Raw genomic sequence first — 12572 nt, forward strand, 5'->3', positions numbered from 1 at the left:
TGAGCATGAGCTTTCGTGAGCTACAGCTCACTTCATCGGATGCATACCGTGGAAACTGCAGCAGACTTTATATATACATAGAGAATATGAAACAATACCTCCTCCCACCCCACTGTCCTGCTGGTAAAAGCTTATCTAAAGTGATCATCAGGTTAGGCCATTTCCAGCACAAATCCAGGTTTTCTCACCATTTGTGCTGGAAATGGCCTAACCTGATGATCACTTTAGATAAGCTATTACCAGCAGGACAGTGGGGTGGGAGGAGGTATTGTTTCATATTCTCTATGTATATATAAAGTCTGCTGCAGTTTCCACGGTATGCATCCGATGAAGTGAGCTGTAGCTCACGAAAGCTCATGCTCAAATAAATTGGTTAGTCTCTAAGGTGCCACAAGTACTCCTTTTCTTTTTGCGAACACCAGTAATAACTCCAACACAGTAAATCATCACAAGCTTGGCCTATCTCACAGTAATCTCCTTCCATCTGGACCTGAAAGCTCAGAGCCATGTGAAAATTAAAGATAAGAGGACCCTGGTGCAAACAGTTAGTCAGACATATTGGTACCTCAGAAAAATGGTTGACTTCCTTCCACCAGATCTTATTTGATCTAGCCTTGTTGAGCCATCCCAGCGTTTAATGACCTCAGAAAGCTCCTTAATGTTCTGAATAGCTTTCAGGAGGCTGGACAGCAGACGAGACACAGGGCAGTCAAACTCAGGACTGTCCTGTGACAGTGAGGAGGGATGGTCATCCACCTTATGAATTCTCTGAAATCTTTTCTCTTCAGGTGCTAAGCTAATTTCTTCACCATCTATGTTCACGGTTGCAGCTTCCCTTGCTGCCCTTGAGAGTCAGTTCCACACATTGTTTTTATTTTTAGATACATGGCTAATTATTATTATTATTGTAAGTATGGTGTGTTTTGCTATTCATAGAAACTGGGAAGACATTTAGTCATTTCTCAATAGAACAAATGTGACTTCAGGAACCGAAAAAAGAGCTCTGAGGAGAGGTTACGGTAGCAGGGCATGATCAGTTTGAAGGAGAGAAGACTGATGTGAGAGATGAGGGCTATAGATATATGAAGGGATGTTACCAAGAGGGCGGAGACCAATTGTTCTCACTAGGTACCTAGGACAGAACAAGACAGAACAAGAAGGAATAGACAGGCTTAAGCTGCAGCTGGGTATATTTAGTTCAGCAATGAAATAAGCTGCCACCGGGAGCTGTGGAATCATCATTTCTGGAGAGCCCCAAGACTGAGATGGGATACCCATCTATCAGGGAGGGTTTAAGAGCAATGAAATCAGTCCTGGATGACTCAAAAAAGAGTCCATTCCAACCCAAACGTATCTACGATAGTTGTTCACTGACTGTACAGTCTGTGGTGTGAGTCAGTTCTTCACTAGTAGTTGCTCCCAGGTTAATTACTGCAGCTTCTAAATAGTGATGTTCTTGTTCACCCCTCTTGGCACTTTCTCTTCGTGGCTGTGTACTGGATCTCAGGTAGAGAAAGACCCTATTTCCAAACCCCACACCTGTGGCTTAGTCAAGATAAAAACTTGCCCCCACTTCCAAAGTATACTAGAAAGAAATGGAAAAAGTTTCATGCATCGTACCTTCCACACCATTCACTTGTTCCATCTGGAGAACCCCCCTGCCTGGTTTCTTCTGCTAACTCAGCATGAGATGCTGGACAAAGCACCCTAAAGGGACTGTTTTGATGGTGCCTATATACTTCAGTGGTGGGTGGGTTATAAATGCATCAGATGGATCTCTGTCTATCTAATCTATTCGGGAAGAACACATGACAGTAGAACTCACTTTTTGAAGCTACTATAATGCTTGCTGATTGGAGGCTGGACAAAAGCCAGTAGAATTGAGTTGAGGCCTGAGCTGTTCAGAGCCAACTCAAGCCCTGTTTTAATAACAGTTTGGAGGTGGAAGCCCCGTGAGCAAAGAACTGAAAACAGTAGAGAGCAAAGAGGGACTGGGTAGGGAGCTTAGGAGGAACTTCTGGAAGAGTGTAGCAGTGGTAAGAGGTGGGCTGATGTGCACAAGGCCACTGTGAGCCTTAAATGAATATACTTCAGGTCCTTTCACTAGCTGCTTTACTTAATGCCTCCCTTTAGATCTGACTTTGCAGAGCCACCAAAGTGTCCTGTCCCAGCATACACTGCAGATCCAGTTAGCATTTTTGGCAGAGCTGTGTGCTCTGTGCAGGAACAGAATGGGAGCAAGGATGGTTTAAAGCCACATTTGCATTTCCCATATTCCAGGGCCAGCCCTGAGGCTGTTCAAACTCACATTCAACTGACTAGGGCCACAAAGGGTTGTTCCAGCAGCCAAGAATTGACAGAGCTCTGCTGTACTCGGGCCAACCCCTGCTTTCCTCTGGCCATCCCCTCTACATAAAGGGCTATGAGAGGGGCATGACATAACACTGTCACACTGATTCTCTGCCCTCAGGGATTACCCCTGTAGCAGGTAGCCAGGTTCACCAGTTTCCTGGTTCCTTTAAAGCACAGGAGCAGCATAAACTAAGGAGCAACAGAAAATCGAGCCCTGGTTCTCTTGGGTAACCTGTGATGGATTCTTTAGTGGGGGGATGTTGCTCTATTTTGGCCCTTACAAAGTCCTTATTGGAGACATAGATCTTACAAACACGCCTCCTCTCAGTGATTTCATACCCTGATGCACTGATAGTCAGGAAAGGGGCTGGAGAGGGCCATCTTGAGTATTGTACTCTACCTTGCCCTGCTACAGCACCTTCCATTTAAGGATCTCAGAGCCCTCCACAAGCATTAAGGAGTCTAGCTTTAGAGTCCCACTATGAGGTAGGATGGGACAGCAGAGGCAGAGAAGAGCAAAGTGACTCTGTCAAGGTCATTCAGGATGTCCATGGCAGAGCCATGAATTAGAGCCTAGGTCTTGTAACTCCAAGTTCTTTACCATAACCATGAAACCATTCTCCGTCCTGATTGGTGAATGCTGGGAGGGAGAAACTGGCTGTGTGATCTTAGGGTTTTCAGGTTAAACTGCTGCAGAACGCAGGAGGAGTTAGCAGAATCAGTTTTGTTCTCATCATCCTGGCTCGGTCTCATCTTGGTTCTTTCAGGAAAGTTCTTGAGAACACGTAGCCCTGAATTTACGACTGTGTTCCTCTAGTGTTAATGCAGACACCTGGGGCTAGATCTCGTCATTCCTTTGCCATTAAGTGGAATCTTTAATAACCAGTGTTTGTTTTGTTTCTTTTCTTAATTTTAACCAAAAGCCAGCCTCTGTCATACGGTGTATGTCTATTCAGTTCTATTCTGATAGCTTCTCACACTGCACCAACATCCACAGTATTTGAGTGCCTTTTTCTGTACAGGTTTGTATCCTGCTCAGATGGCTGTTCATATTTTCATCCCATTGGCTTCCCTAGTTGCTGTCGTTTGCCTCACTGCCAGACTTCACAAAGAGGAATGCCACAAGGATGCGGTTGGTGGGGATGAGAAGGTGCTGAAAGCAGAGGCCCTAGATGCCCCTGTGCTATGTGTCCGCTACTAGCAGAGCCAAGGCCATGTAGGTGAGGTGCTCATTTAGCTTGTGCTTTGTGTCTCCCTGTTAGTAAAGGAATGAGAATTGCTGTGCCCTCTCCAAATTGTTTGGGAGCAACTGGCCACTAGGGACCTACAGGCTCTCCAGTGGAAAAAGAGGGCATTGAAATAAATGGAGCTGCACCCACTTACACCAGCCAATGTTGAATTTAGCCCTGACTCTCCAGCAGCACATGTACGCAGCTGCTTCTCAAACGAAAGTCTCCATTTTATTTGCACCGCTTTTGGGGCAAAAGGTATGTGGGCTCCACTCAAAAACCTTTTCAACTACAGTTCTCCTGTCGGGTGAGCCTTACCCAACGGATCGCAGTCGTGTGTGTCTGCGCATCTTGGGAGCGGGGAGCTTCTCTCTTTGCCACATGATCATGAAATCAGCTAGCAAAGAGCGTAGTCTCCCATTCTTAGCTCTCTTAAAGGGCTACGCTTTCCAATGAGAGAGTTATTGCAGTAGCTCTGCCACTGCTAGCGACCAGGAGCCATAATCACTTACAAATCTAATATCCTGGATACCTAGAGTAGATTTTACTCCCATCATTCCCCCACACTCTGGTGACCAAGCAGAGAGGATATTTGGGGTCTACAGGCCTCCTTCACTTCCTGGACAGAGTTGAGGGATGGGAAGGTAGCGGGGGCGGGGGGAATATTTTCCCTCCACGTGCAATTAAAAACATCAGAAGTGTAGGCCGAGAGTGATTTCGTAAAAATGGTGGCATATGGGACTCCAGCATCCCAGATGTGCTGCTGCTGGGGAGAAGTCAGATACACCAGAGAGGGTGGTGTCCTGCCCTCCTTGCTCACAGGGACGTCATTCAAGTGCTGTGTTGTGTGAACGCCCTTTCTGCCACTGTGTTTGGAGACCTGCAGGGGAAGCCTTCCACAACTAGAGCAGGTGCTGGGATCTTCTGCGTCAAGCGATATGCATAAGAGTGTGTGTGAGTGTAGAGCCCGTCTCTGTGTCAGTCCAGGGCCAGCTGGGCAGCAAGAGTGAGAGCATGAACCAGGGATGCCAGCTGCCCTATCAGTCCTCAGGAATCTGAACCTAAGCTCTTGAGGCCACTTTGGCACCAGCATCCCGAGCCTGTACCAACAAGGCCAGCCCCTAGTCCGCAGCAGCCGGAACCGATGCCAACTGGGCCAACCAGGCCCCCAGGAGCTAGAAGCTGTGCCAGCTAGGCCAGCCCTGACCAACAGGGAGGCAGGGAGGCAGAGGCTGTACTCAAAGGGTAAGTCTACACTGCAACTGGGAGCGAGCCTCCCAACTCTGGTAGACAGACTCGTATTAGCTTCACTCAAGCTAGCAAGCTAAAAATAGCTGTGTGGACGTTGCAACTCTGGAGGAGACTTGGGCTAGACACCCAAGCTCAGACCCAGGGTGTCAAGCCTGAGCCACAACATCCACACAGCTACTTTTAGCATGCTAGCTCGAGCCCCGGTAGTGCAAGTCTGTTTACCCAGGCTGGGAGGCTTGCTCCCACCTGCAATACCCAGAGGCTGCCAAAAGAGCCAGGCAGGCCCTGTAGGGAACTGGAGTCCATATCAAGGGTGCCAGCCAGGTGCCTCAGGGAGCAGGAATCCATAAGTGCAAGGCCAACAGGATCTGCTGTAGGATTTGAAAAGCACATGCACATCAACTTTTCAGAGAGAAAATGAGGGTGATCTCTTAGTGAATGAAAGGGGTTCAGATCTGGGGAGGGGCTATCATAAGCTAAGCAGGCTTGGACCTTGCCTGTATTTGGATGGGAGACGTGCAGGTTGTACCTAGGGGCTGCAGTGTGTGGGGATGGTGCTCTTCTCTATGAGTCAGTACAGACACCCGTGTCCCAGAGAGGTGCTGGGGCATTGTGCTCTTTCAAAAGAGAAGGGAAATTACGGCACCAGCCATGGGGTATAACTAAAGATTCCACATAAGAAAAGAGATGGTAACCTGGGTGTCCTGGCCAAATCTCAGTTTGAGGAACTACAGGGTGCCTCCTTCAGTTCCCCGAGTAATTTTAATTAGATGCAGTGGTCTTCTTCACTTCCTGTCTGAAACTGTGGTGTAAGGTTGTTATCCATTGTTAAGTAGCTACTGTGGTTAACCACAGAAGTGGCTGCATTTCAGGCATGGGTGAAGCAGTTTTTGTATCTGTAATGTTTGTAAAGCACTTTGGGATGAAAGGTATTGCAGAAATGTCACCAATTCATTATTATAATTCCCTGTTCCTGAGAGCAGAGAGGAGGGCAGTTATGGATACCACAGTGTTTCTTCCTGCACAATTGCTGTGTCAGAACGAGGTGGTCTTGTTCAGCAGCGCAGTAATGCACAGGAGACACTTGTGTAACCATGAAATTGCTCTCAGCCAGGCTTCAGCTGACACACGAGAAGCATGGTCTGTGTGATGCCCTAGTTGTGTAATAATAATATACTCATGATAATATTTTGCATTTGCAAAGCACTTTTCACCTATAGAGCTCAAGATACTTTACAAAGATAAGTATCACTATATCCGTTTTACAAATGGAGAAACTGAGACACACAGAGGGGAAGAGTCTTGACCGAGGCCCCACCGGGCGTCAGTGGCAGAGCTGGGGATAGTACTCAGGACTCTCACTGCTGCTCTGTCTGCAGGACCACCTTCCTAGTGGTGACTGTCACTGCGGGGGTGCCATGTGTCAGTATGGCCCATCCTGCTTCAGCCCAGACCCACAGCGGTGCTGACAGTCTTCAGCGAGAGGAGGGAGACAGGATAAGGAGTGAATGGGGAATTTCAATAGATACCTCCCAAGCAAACAAACCTCAACCATTGCCCTTTGCTCCTTTCTGGTATGTTCTCCAAAGATCCCCTGGCTCGCTTTGAGCACTGAAAGGGGATAATAAACCTGCTGCTCTGGCCAGTAGTCCCTCCTCTCCCTTTACGGAGCAAGGTCTAACATCTGAGGCCATGGCTACACTAGCGATGTAGCTGTACTGATGTAACTGCACCACTGTATGATCTCTCATATAACTGCTCTGTGCCAGGGGGAGAGAGCTCTCCTATTGACAGAATAAAACCACTGCCGCAGGCAGCAATAGCTATGTCACTCGGAGAAGCTCTCCCACCGACACAGCATTGTCCACACCTGTGCTTCTGTTGGTGTAAAGTATGTTGCGCTGAGGTGTGTTTTTTCCACACCCCTGAGAGACAGAAGTTATACCAACAAAAGTGGTAATGTAGACATGGCCTGAGACCGTGTGAGAGCTCCTACTGAGCATGCAATGGCTGCAACATATTCCTACACTCTCCCAGCACTCCTTTTATCTAGCTCATTGCAGTCCCTTCGGGATAACCTGGAATAGAAAAGGTTTTAGAGATGCTCTAAGTTCACATCACTGGGCGGCAGGCTGCCTTCTTTTCCTCTCCCCTGTCTTCCAGGAAGAGAGCCCCATGACTGGCTAGTGCAGTTTGTGACCCATATCTATTGTCTGAAGTGGGGAAGGGAAGGGAGCAGCAATGCCCAAAGCTGCCACACATTAACACATCAGTAGCCAAATCAATATCCTTCCTGACAAGGCTAATCCCCCGGAGGGGCACTGCCGCCAGCCACGCTTGCAGGAATAACCCTGCCGTTGCTGGGGAAATGCTCACATGGGGGTCCCTGCAACCAGTGCATTGCAGATGGCGTTCAGGGCTCAGTTCAGCGAGACTGGGCCTGCCATGGAAAGAGCAGCAAGTGGTGCCTGAGTTGTGGCAGCAATAGTCTTCTGTTCACACAGGTCTGCTTCTGCTGGACCCGTCCAGCTATTCCCTCTCCTCCTTTTCATGGCATCGCTCTCTCTCTCATACATGTCAGAAAAGCATCAGTTACTCTTTTGTCTGTCTGTCTTTCACTTGAGGTCTCTCCATGTGCCTTTCTCAACCTGCCTCGTCCTCTTCTTTCTTTGTCTGTTTCCCATTCTGGCTCTTGATTTTGGCAAGTTTCTCTCTCTCCATCCCTGTCTCTCCTTTTCTCCTCTAATTGTTGTCTCTCGTTCCTTTGTTCCTGCCCTTCTCTCTTTCCTTCTTCTTTCATCTCACTTCTTATCTTCTTCCCCTGCAGCTCCCCCTTTTCATTTCTCCGTCCCCCTCTTCCCTGTCCAGCTGCCCCGGGTCCCTGCTCTGTCCCTTGCTGTTTTCAGCCTCGGTGACTCTAATCCTCTTTCAGTCTCAGCTTTGCTCCTGGCGGCTTCTCCAGACAGAAGGCAGAAAGGGTGTGGCACCTGTCTGTGTCTGTGCTGGGAGGGGAGACTCTCCCCCAGGCAGCGGCGGTGGCTGGCGCTGCGGCAGGAGCAGAGAACCAGCTGCATTGGCGGAGCCTGCTCTCTAGCTGTTTCCCAAACCACTGGGAATTAATCCGCGCCTCGCTTTCCCTAATTGCTTGGGATGTTTGTTTGATTTTAACGAACCTGTAAACGCTTTGTGGGAAGATAATTGCCCCTATTTCCAATTATATAAATTAACAAATAATAATAATAGAGCAAATACAGCCCCATGCTCATAGAGCCAAGTGTGGGAGATGCTGGGAGCTGCTCAGCTCCCTCTGATCACTAGGCTGAACTGTTTCACCGCAGTGGCATCTCACTGTCTGCAGTGGGCATCCGAGTAAGTTCAGGGTTAACAGGCAGTTTAAAAAGAGGATTGAGGAACCAGATGGTTGGCTGCAGGCCTTTCCTCTCCAGAGCCGTGAATGCAGTGGTACATTCAGAGAGAGGGGAATGGGCAAGAGCAAGTGGGACAGAAATTGCTTCCTTCTTTAAAAAGAGTTCCGGAGAGGTCACAACACCTTGGCCTCCATGGAAGCTCAGTGACTGGCTGCACCATATCTGAAGGAAGCATTAGTCATAGATTAGCACCTGGCCTCTGGCCCCTGGCGTTGGCTGGAGCTGGAAGCAGGGACGCCCAGATCTCATGGGGACAGTAGTTCTGAACTGCTGGAAATGAGAATCACCCAATCGCAATGTTTGTGTGGAGCCTCCATAGTGAGACCCAAAACTATATAAAGTCATCGAATTTTGAGTTTCCTTACAAAAATAAAATGCAGGCTAGAATCGCCAGAATCTGCAGGGATTTATGGTTCAGGGGTTATTAATAATAATCATTTATATTGTGACAGCAACAAAGGGCCTGAATGCACGAAGAACTATACAAACACATAGGAGAACACAGTCTCTGCTCTGAAGCACTGGGAACTCTATAGGCCCAAGTCACAGCGTTTGGGTCTGGCTCTGAATTTCCCCAAAGTTTAGTGGTCTCAAGATCCAGGATTTGGTCAGAGCCTATCTTCAGGTGAAGTCATCTGAAATTCCATTGATCACTCAGCTTGTGAGGGGAAGGGCACAAAATACATTTAGGATTCCTGGCATCCAGTGAGCTGGCCTTCCTCAGTGCAGGACCGTCTGACGCAATTTAAGACAGGCAGCCACGCTAAGCAAGATGCTGGCTGAGGGCACTGCCTCTCTGGTATTTAATCCCTTCCTTGTTCGGCCACCAAATTATTTTCAGTTGCATATTGCAAATGCACAAAGGGACAAGATAGGCGAGGTAATATCTTTTATTGGACCAACTTCTGTTGGTGAGAGAGAGAGATGCTTTCAAACGTACACAGGGCTCTTCTTCAGGTCTGCCCACAGTGTCATGCACACTTTCTCCTTGGGCATTTTACGCCATTGCGCCAGGAGACCGTTCTCTGATACAACCCATTCTCTTCTGTCCGATGTGAGGGTGCAAGTGTCCCATAGTGAGCACATGTGATTTCTTGGGCATTCTAACAGCCGCTGTCCTGTGTTTTATCCAATAGGGAGCATGCACAGTCTTTGGTATTGGCAGTACTTTTAATAAGGTCAGGAAAGCTGGTTGGAAAATGGAAACAACAACAACACAGGAAACTTTGATGAAAATGAAAACAAACAAAAAATGTTTCATTGAAATTTTCAGTGGAACATTTCAATCTTTTCATCGAAAATCGATTTTTTTTTTGGGCCAAATAAAAAGAAAAATCCAGCCCAAAACTGCTGTAAATTGAAATATTTCCAGCCAAAAACTGAAAAGAGTTCAGGTTTTTGGTTTTCCAGCAAAAAAATGAAAATTTTCAAAGAAAGGAGTCACTTTCAATGAACATTTTTGTTTATCTGGAAACCCAATTTTCTGTCAAAAACTGTGTCAAAGGAAAATTTTCATCTAGCCTTGACAATCAGTTAGCCCTGACAATCAGGCATATTTAGGTGCCTTTCTTCACTTACCCAGCGAGACTCTAGGGTTCTTGACATGGGAGGATATAACATTTGACCACCATATTAACAGAAAGACTCACAAACTGAAAGGAGTTCACAGGAGAGAAACAAAATAGATGAGGGGGTTGGAGGGACTGATTTGGGAGTGATTAAGAAGCTAAATATGTCTAGCTGGAGTCAGTAATGGACAGAGGAGAGAACATGATAATCTACAAATGTTAAAGGCGTGTGAACACTTCTATCTGTCTATCAGGGTTGCCCACCTTCCCGGATTGGCCGGGAGTCTCCTGGAATCGGCCTCAATCTCCTGGTGACTATTAAAGGCAATCCGGGAGATTTTAATAGGTCAAAGTCCGGTTAGCAGCGCAGCGGGGCTAAGTCAGGCTCCCTACCTGCCCTGGCTCCGTACGGCTCCTGGAAGCAGCTGTCATGTTCGGAACCACGGCCAATGGGAGCTGTGGGGGAGGTGCCTTCAGGCAGGGCAGCACACAGAGCCACCCAGCTGCCCCAGTGCCGGTAGCTTCTGGGAGTCACCCAACGGTAAGCGCCACCTGGCCAGAACCTGCACCCTGCACTCCCTCCCACACCCAACCCCTCTGACCCAGCCCTGAGCCCCTTCCTGCACCCAAACTCCCTCTCAGAGCCCATACCCTGCACCCTTTCCCGCACCCCAACCCCCTGCCTCAGCCCTGAGCCCTCTCACACCCAACTCCCTCCCAGAGCCCGCAACCCATACCCTTTCCTGCACCCCAACCCTCTACCTCAGGCTCAGCCCGGAGCGCCCTCCCACACTCCGAACCCCTCGGCCCCACCTAGCTTGACCAGACAGGAAGTGTGAAAAATCGGAATGGGGGTGGGGGGTAATAGGTGCCTATATAAGAAAAAGCCCCAAATATCAGGACTGTCCCTATAATATTGGTACATCTGGTCACCCTAGCCCCACCCCCCAGCCCAGAGCCCACACCCCCTCCTGCACCCCAACCACCTGCCCCAGCCCGGTGAAAGTGGATGAGGGTCGGGGAGAGCGAGCGATGAAGGGAGGGGGGATGGAGTGGGGGCGGGGCCTTGAAGAAGGGGCGGGATATGGGGCGTGGCCTCAGGGGAGGGGCGGGAAAGGGGGTGGGGCAAGATTGTTTGGGTTTGTGCGATTAGACAGCTGGCAAGCCTACTATCTATCTATCTATCTATCTATCTATCTATCTATCTATCTAACTATCACTAACACACTCCATTCTGGGCACCAGAAAAGAGAGGAAGAACGTTCTGACCATGAGATCCATTCGGCTGTAGAATAGTCTCCCAGGGGAAGGGATGGAAGCCTCATTGGTTGGGGCATTTGAGGCTAGATGGGACACCATCATGTTAAAAATACAATAGAGAACTATCCATCACTGGCCCGGGGGGAGGTGAGCTAGATGAACTAACAGACCTTTTCCCTCTCTAAATTATGTTTTGACCATAATAGCAATACTCTCTCTGGAAAAAGGAATCGTTCTCGTTTCCACACACTGCAGACGGGTTGAGCAGGGAGGGGCAATCCTCTATCTTGGTGTCTTCACACCATTTAACTGGGTTAAGCAAAGCTGTTCTTGGTGCTAAATTGCTTCCTCACTTCAGAAGGCGTGAAAGTCTTTTCTATCTCTCATGCATTCACGCTTCGCTCCTTCTGCAGAGACAGCTGGTGCAGTCTTTTCTCATGTGCTTCTCTCCTCAGCTGCTGGGTCTCAGACAAATTATCTTGCTTTTCCCATAACACAGCTCCTTCCTTTCTGCCCTTACACTCAGGCGCCAGCTCATCTACCTTTTGGGGCACCACTAATGCCTCCCCCCTATTGGCCTGCAACTCACTGAGTCCCTTTGTCCTTCAAGTCAGAGGTCAGGAGGAATGTGTTTGGCTCCCAAGAGGAAAGGAAGATGGAGAGTTGGGAAGGAAACCAGAGTGAATAGGTATGTGAGAGTTATGGACTTTCCCAGTGGCTGAACAAGAATGGGAAGGAAATGAAGGAGCAATGGCTGACTTGACTGCAAACAACAAAGACAAAGGAAAATCACTCACTTTGAGGGAGAGTCCCTAATGGCACCAAGGCCTACCTTACTGTGTGCTGTAGTCAGGAGTAGGACACATGGAAAACTCCTGGGGAGCTGCCATCAGGAGCCCTCCAAATACCACAGGCAGACAGCTGTCCCTGGACTAGCTTTATGAGTGGCATCCATCCAGATCAATGAGGGAAGTCCCCAGAATATCCCAGTGCAGAGGAGAGACAAGGATAGAATGAGGAAGATTCCCCATTCACATTAGGGCTCTTTACATTTGGCAAGGGAAAGAGGGTATGGAGGAGGGGAGGCTAAAGTGAGAGACACCCTCTCCCAACTTGCAGAAGGGATGCTGACACCATCGGCCTCTGCCACCCTTGCCATGGGTACAGCCTCTGGTCCATTTAATGTTTGTTGTTTTCTCTTCTGGTAATACTTGAAAACTTAATAAACCCAGAACTTCTGGGTAATACACCCTAAATCCAGGGACCAGGGAGCTAGGAACCCTAGCTGTAATGCATACAGTCCAAAGACAAAAAGGAAAGGAAAGGGAGAGTAATGTTTCCAGGTGTGTGATGGAGTTGTCTCTGGGAGTGACAGGTAGGAAAACAGTCCCTTGCGAGCCAGTGTGGGGTAGAGGGGACTCTGGTAGGAGAGGTAGAGAGGTGGCCCCTCCCGGTGTGCCTCAGGTGTGCCTGGTGTGGGGCAG

Source organism: Eretmochelys imbricata, chromosome 1 (assembly GCF_965152235.1).
Source record: "Eretmochelys imbricata isolate rEreImb1 chromosome 1, rEreImb1.hap1, whole genome shotgun sequence".
Lineage (NCBI taxonomy): Eukaryota > Metazoa > Chordata > Testudines > Cheloniidae > Eretmochelys > Eretmochelys imbricata.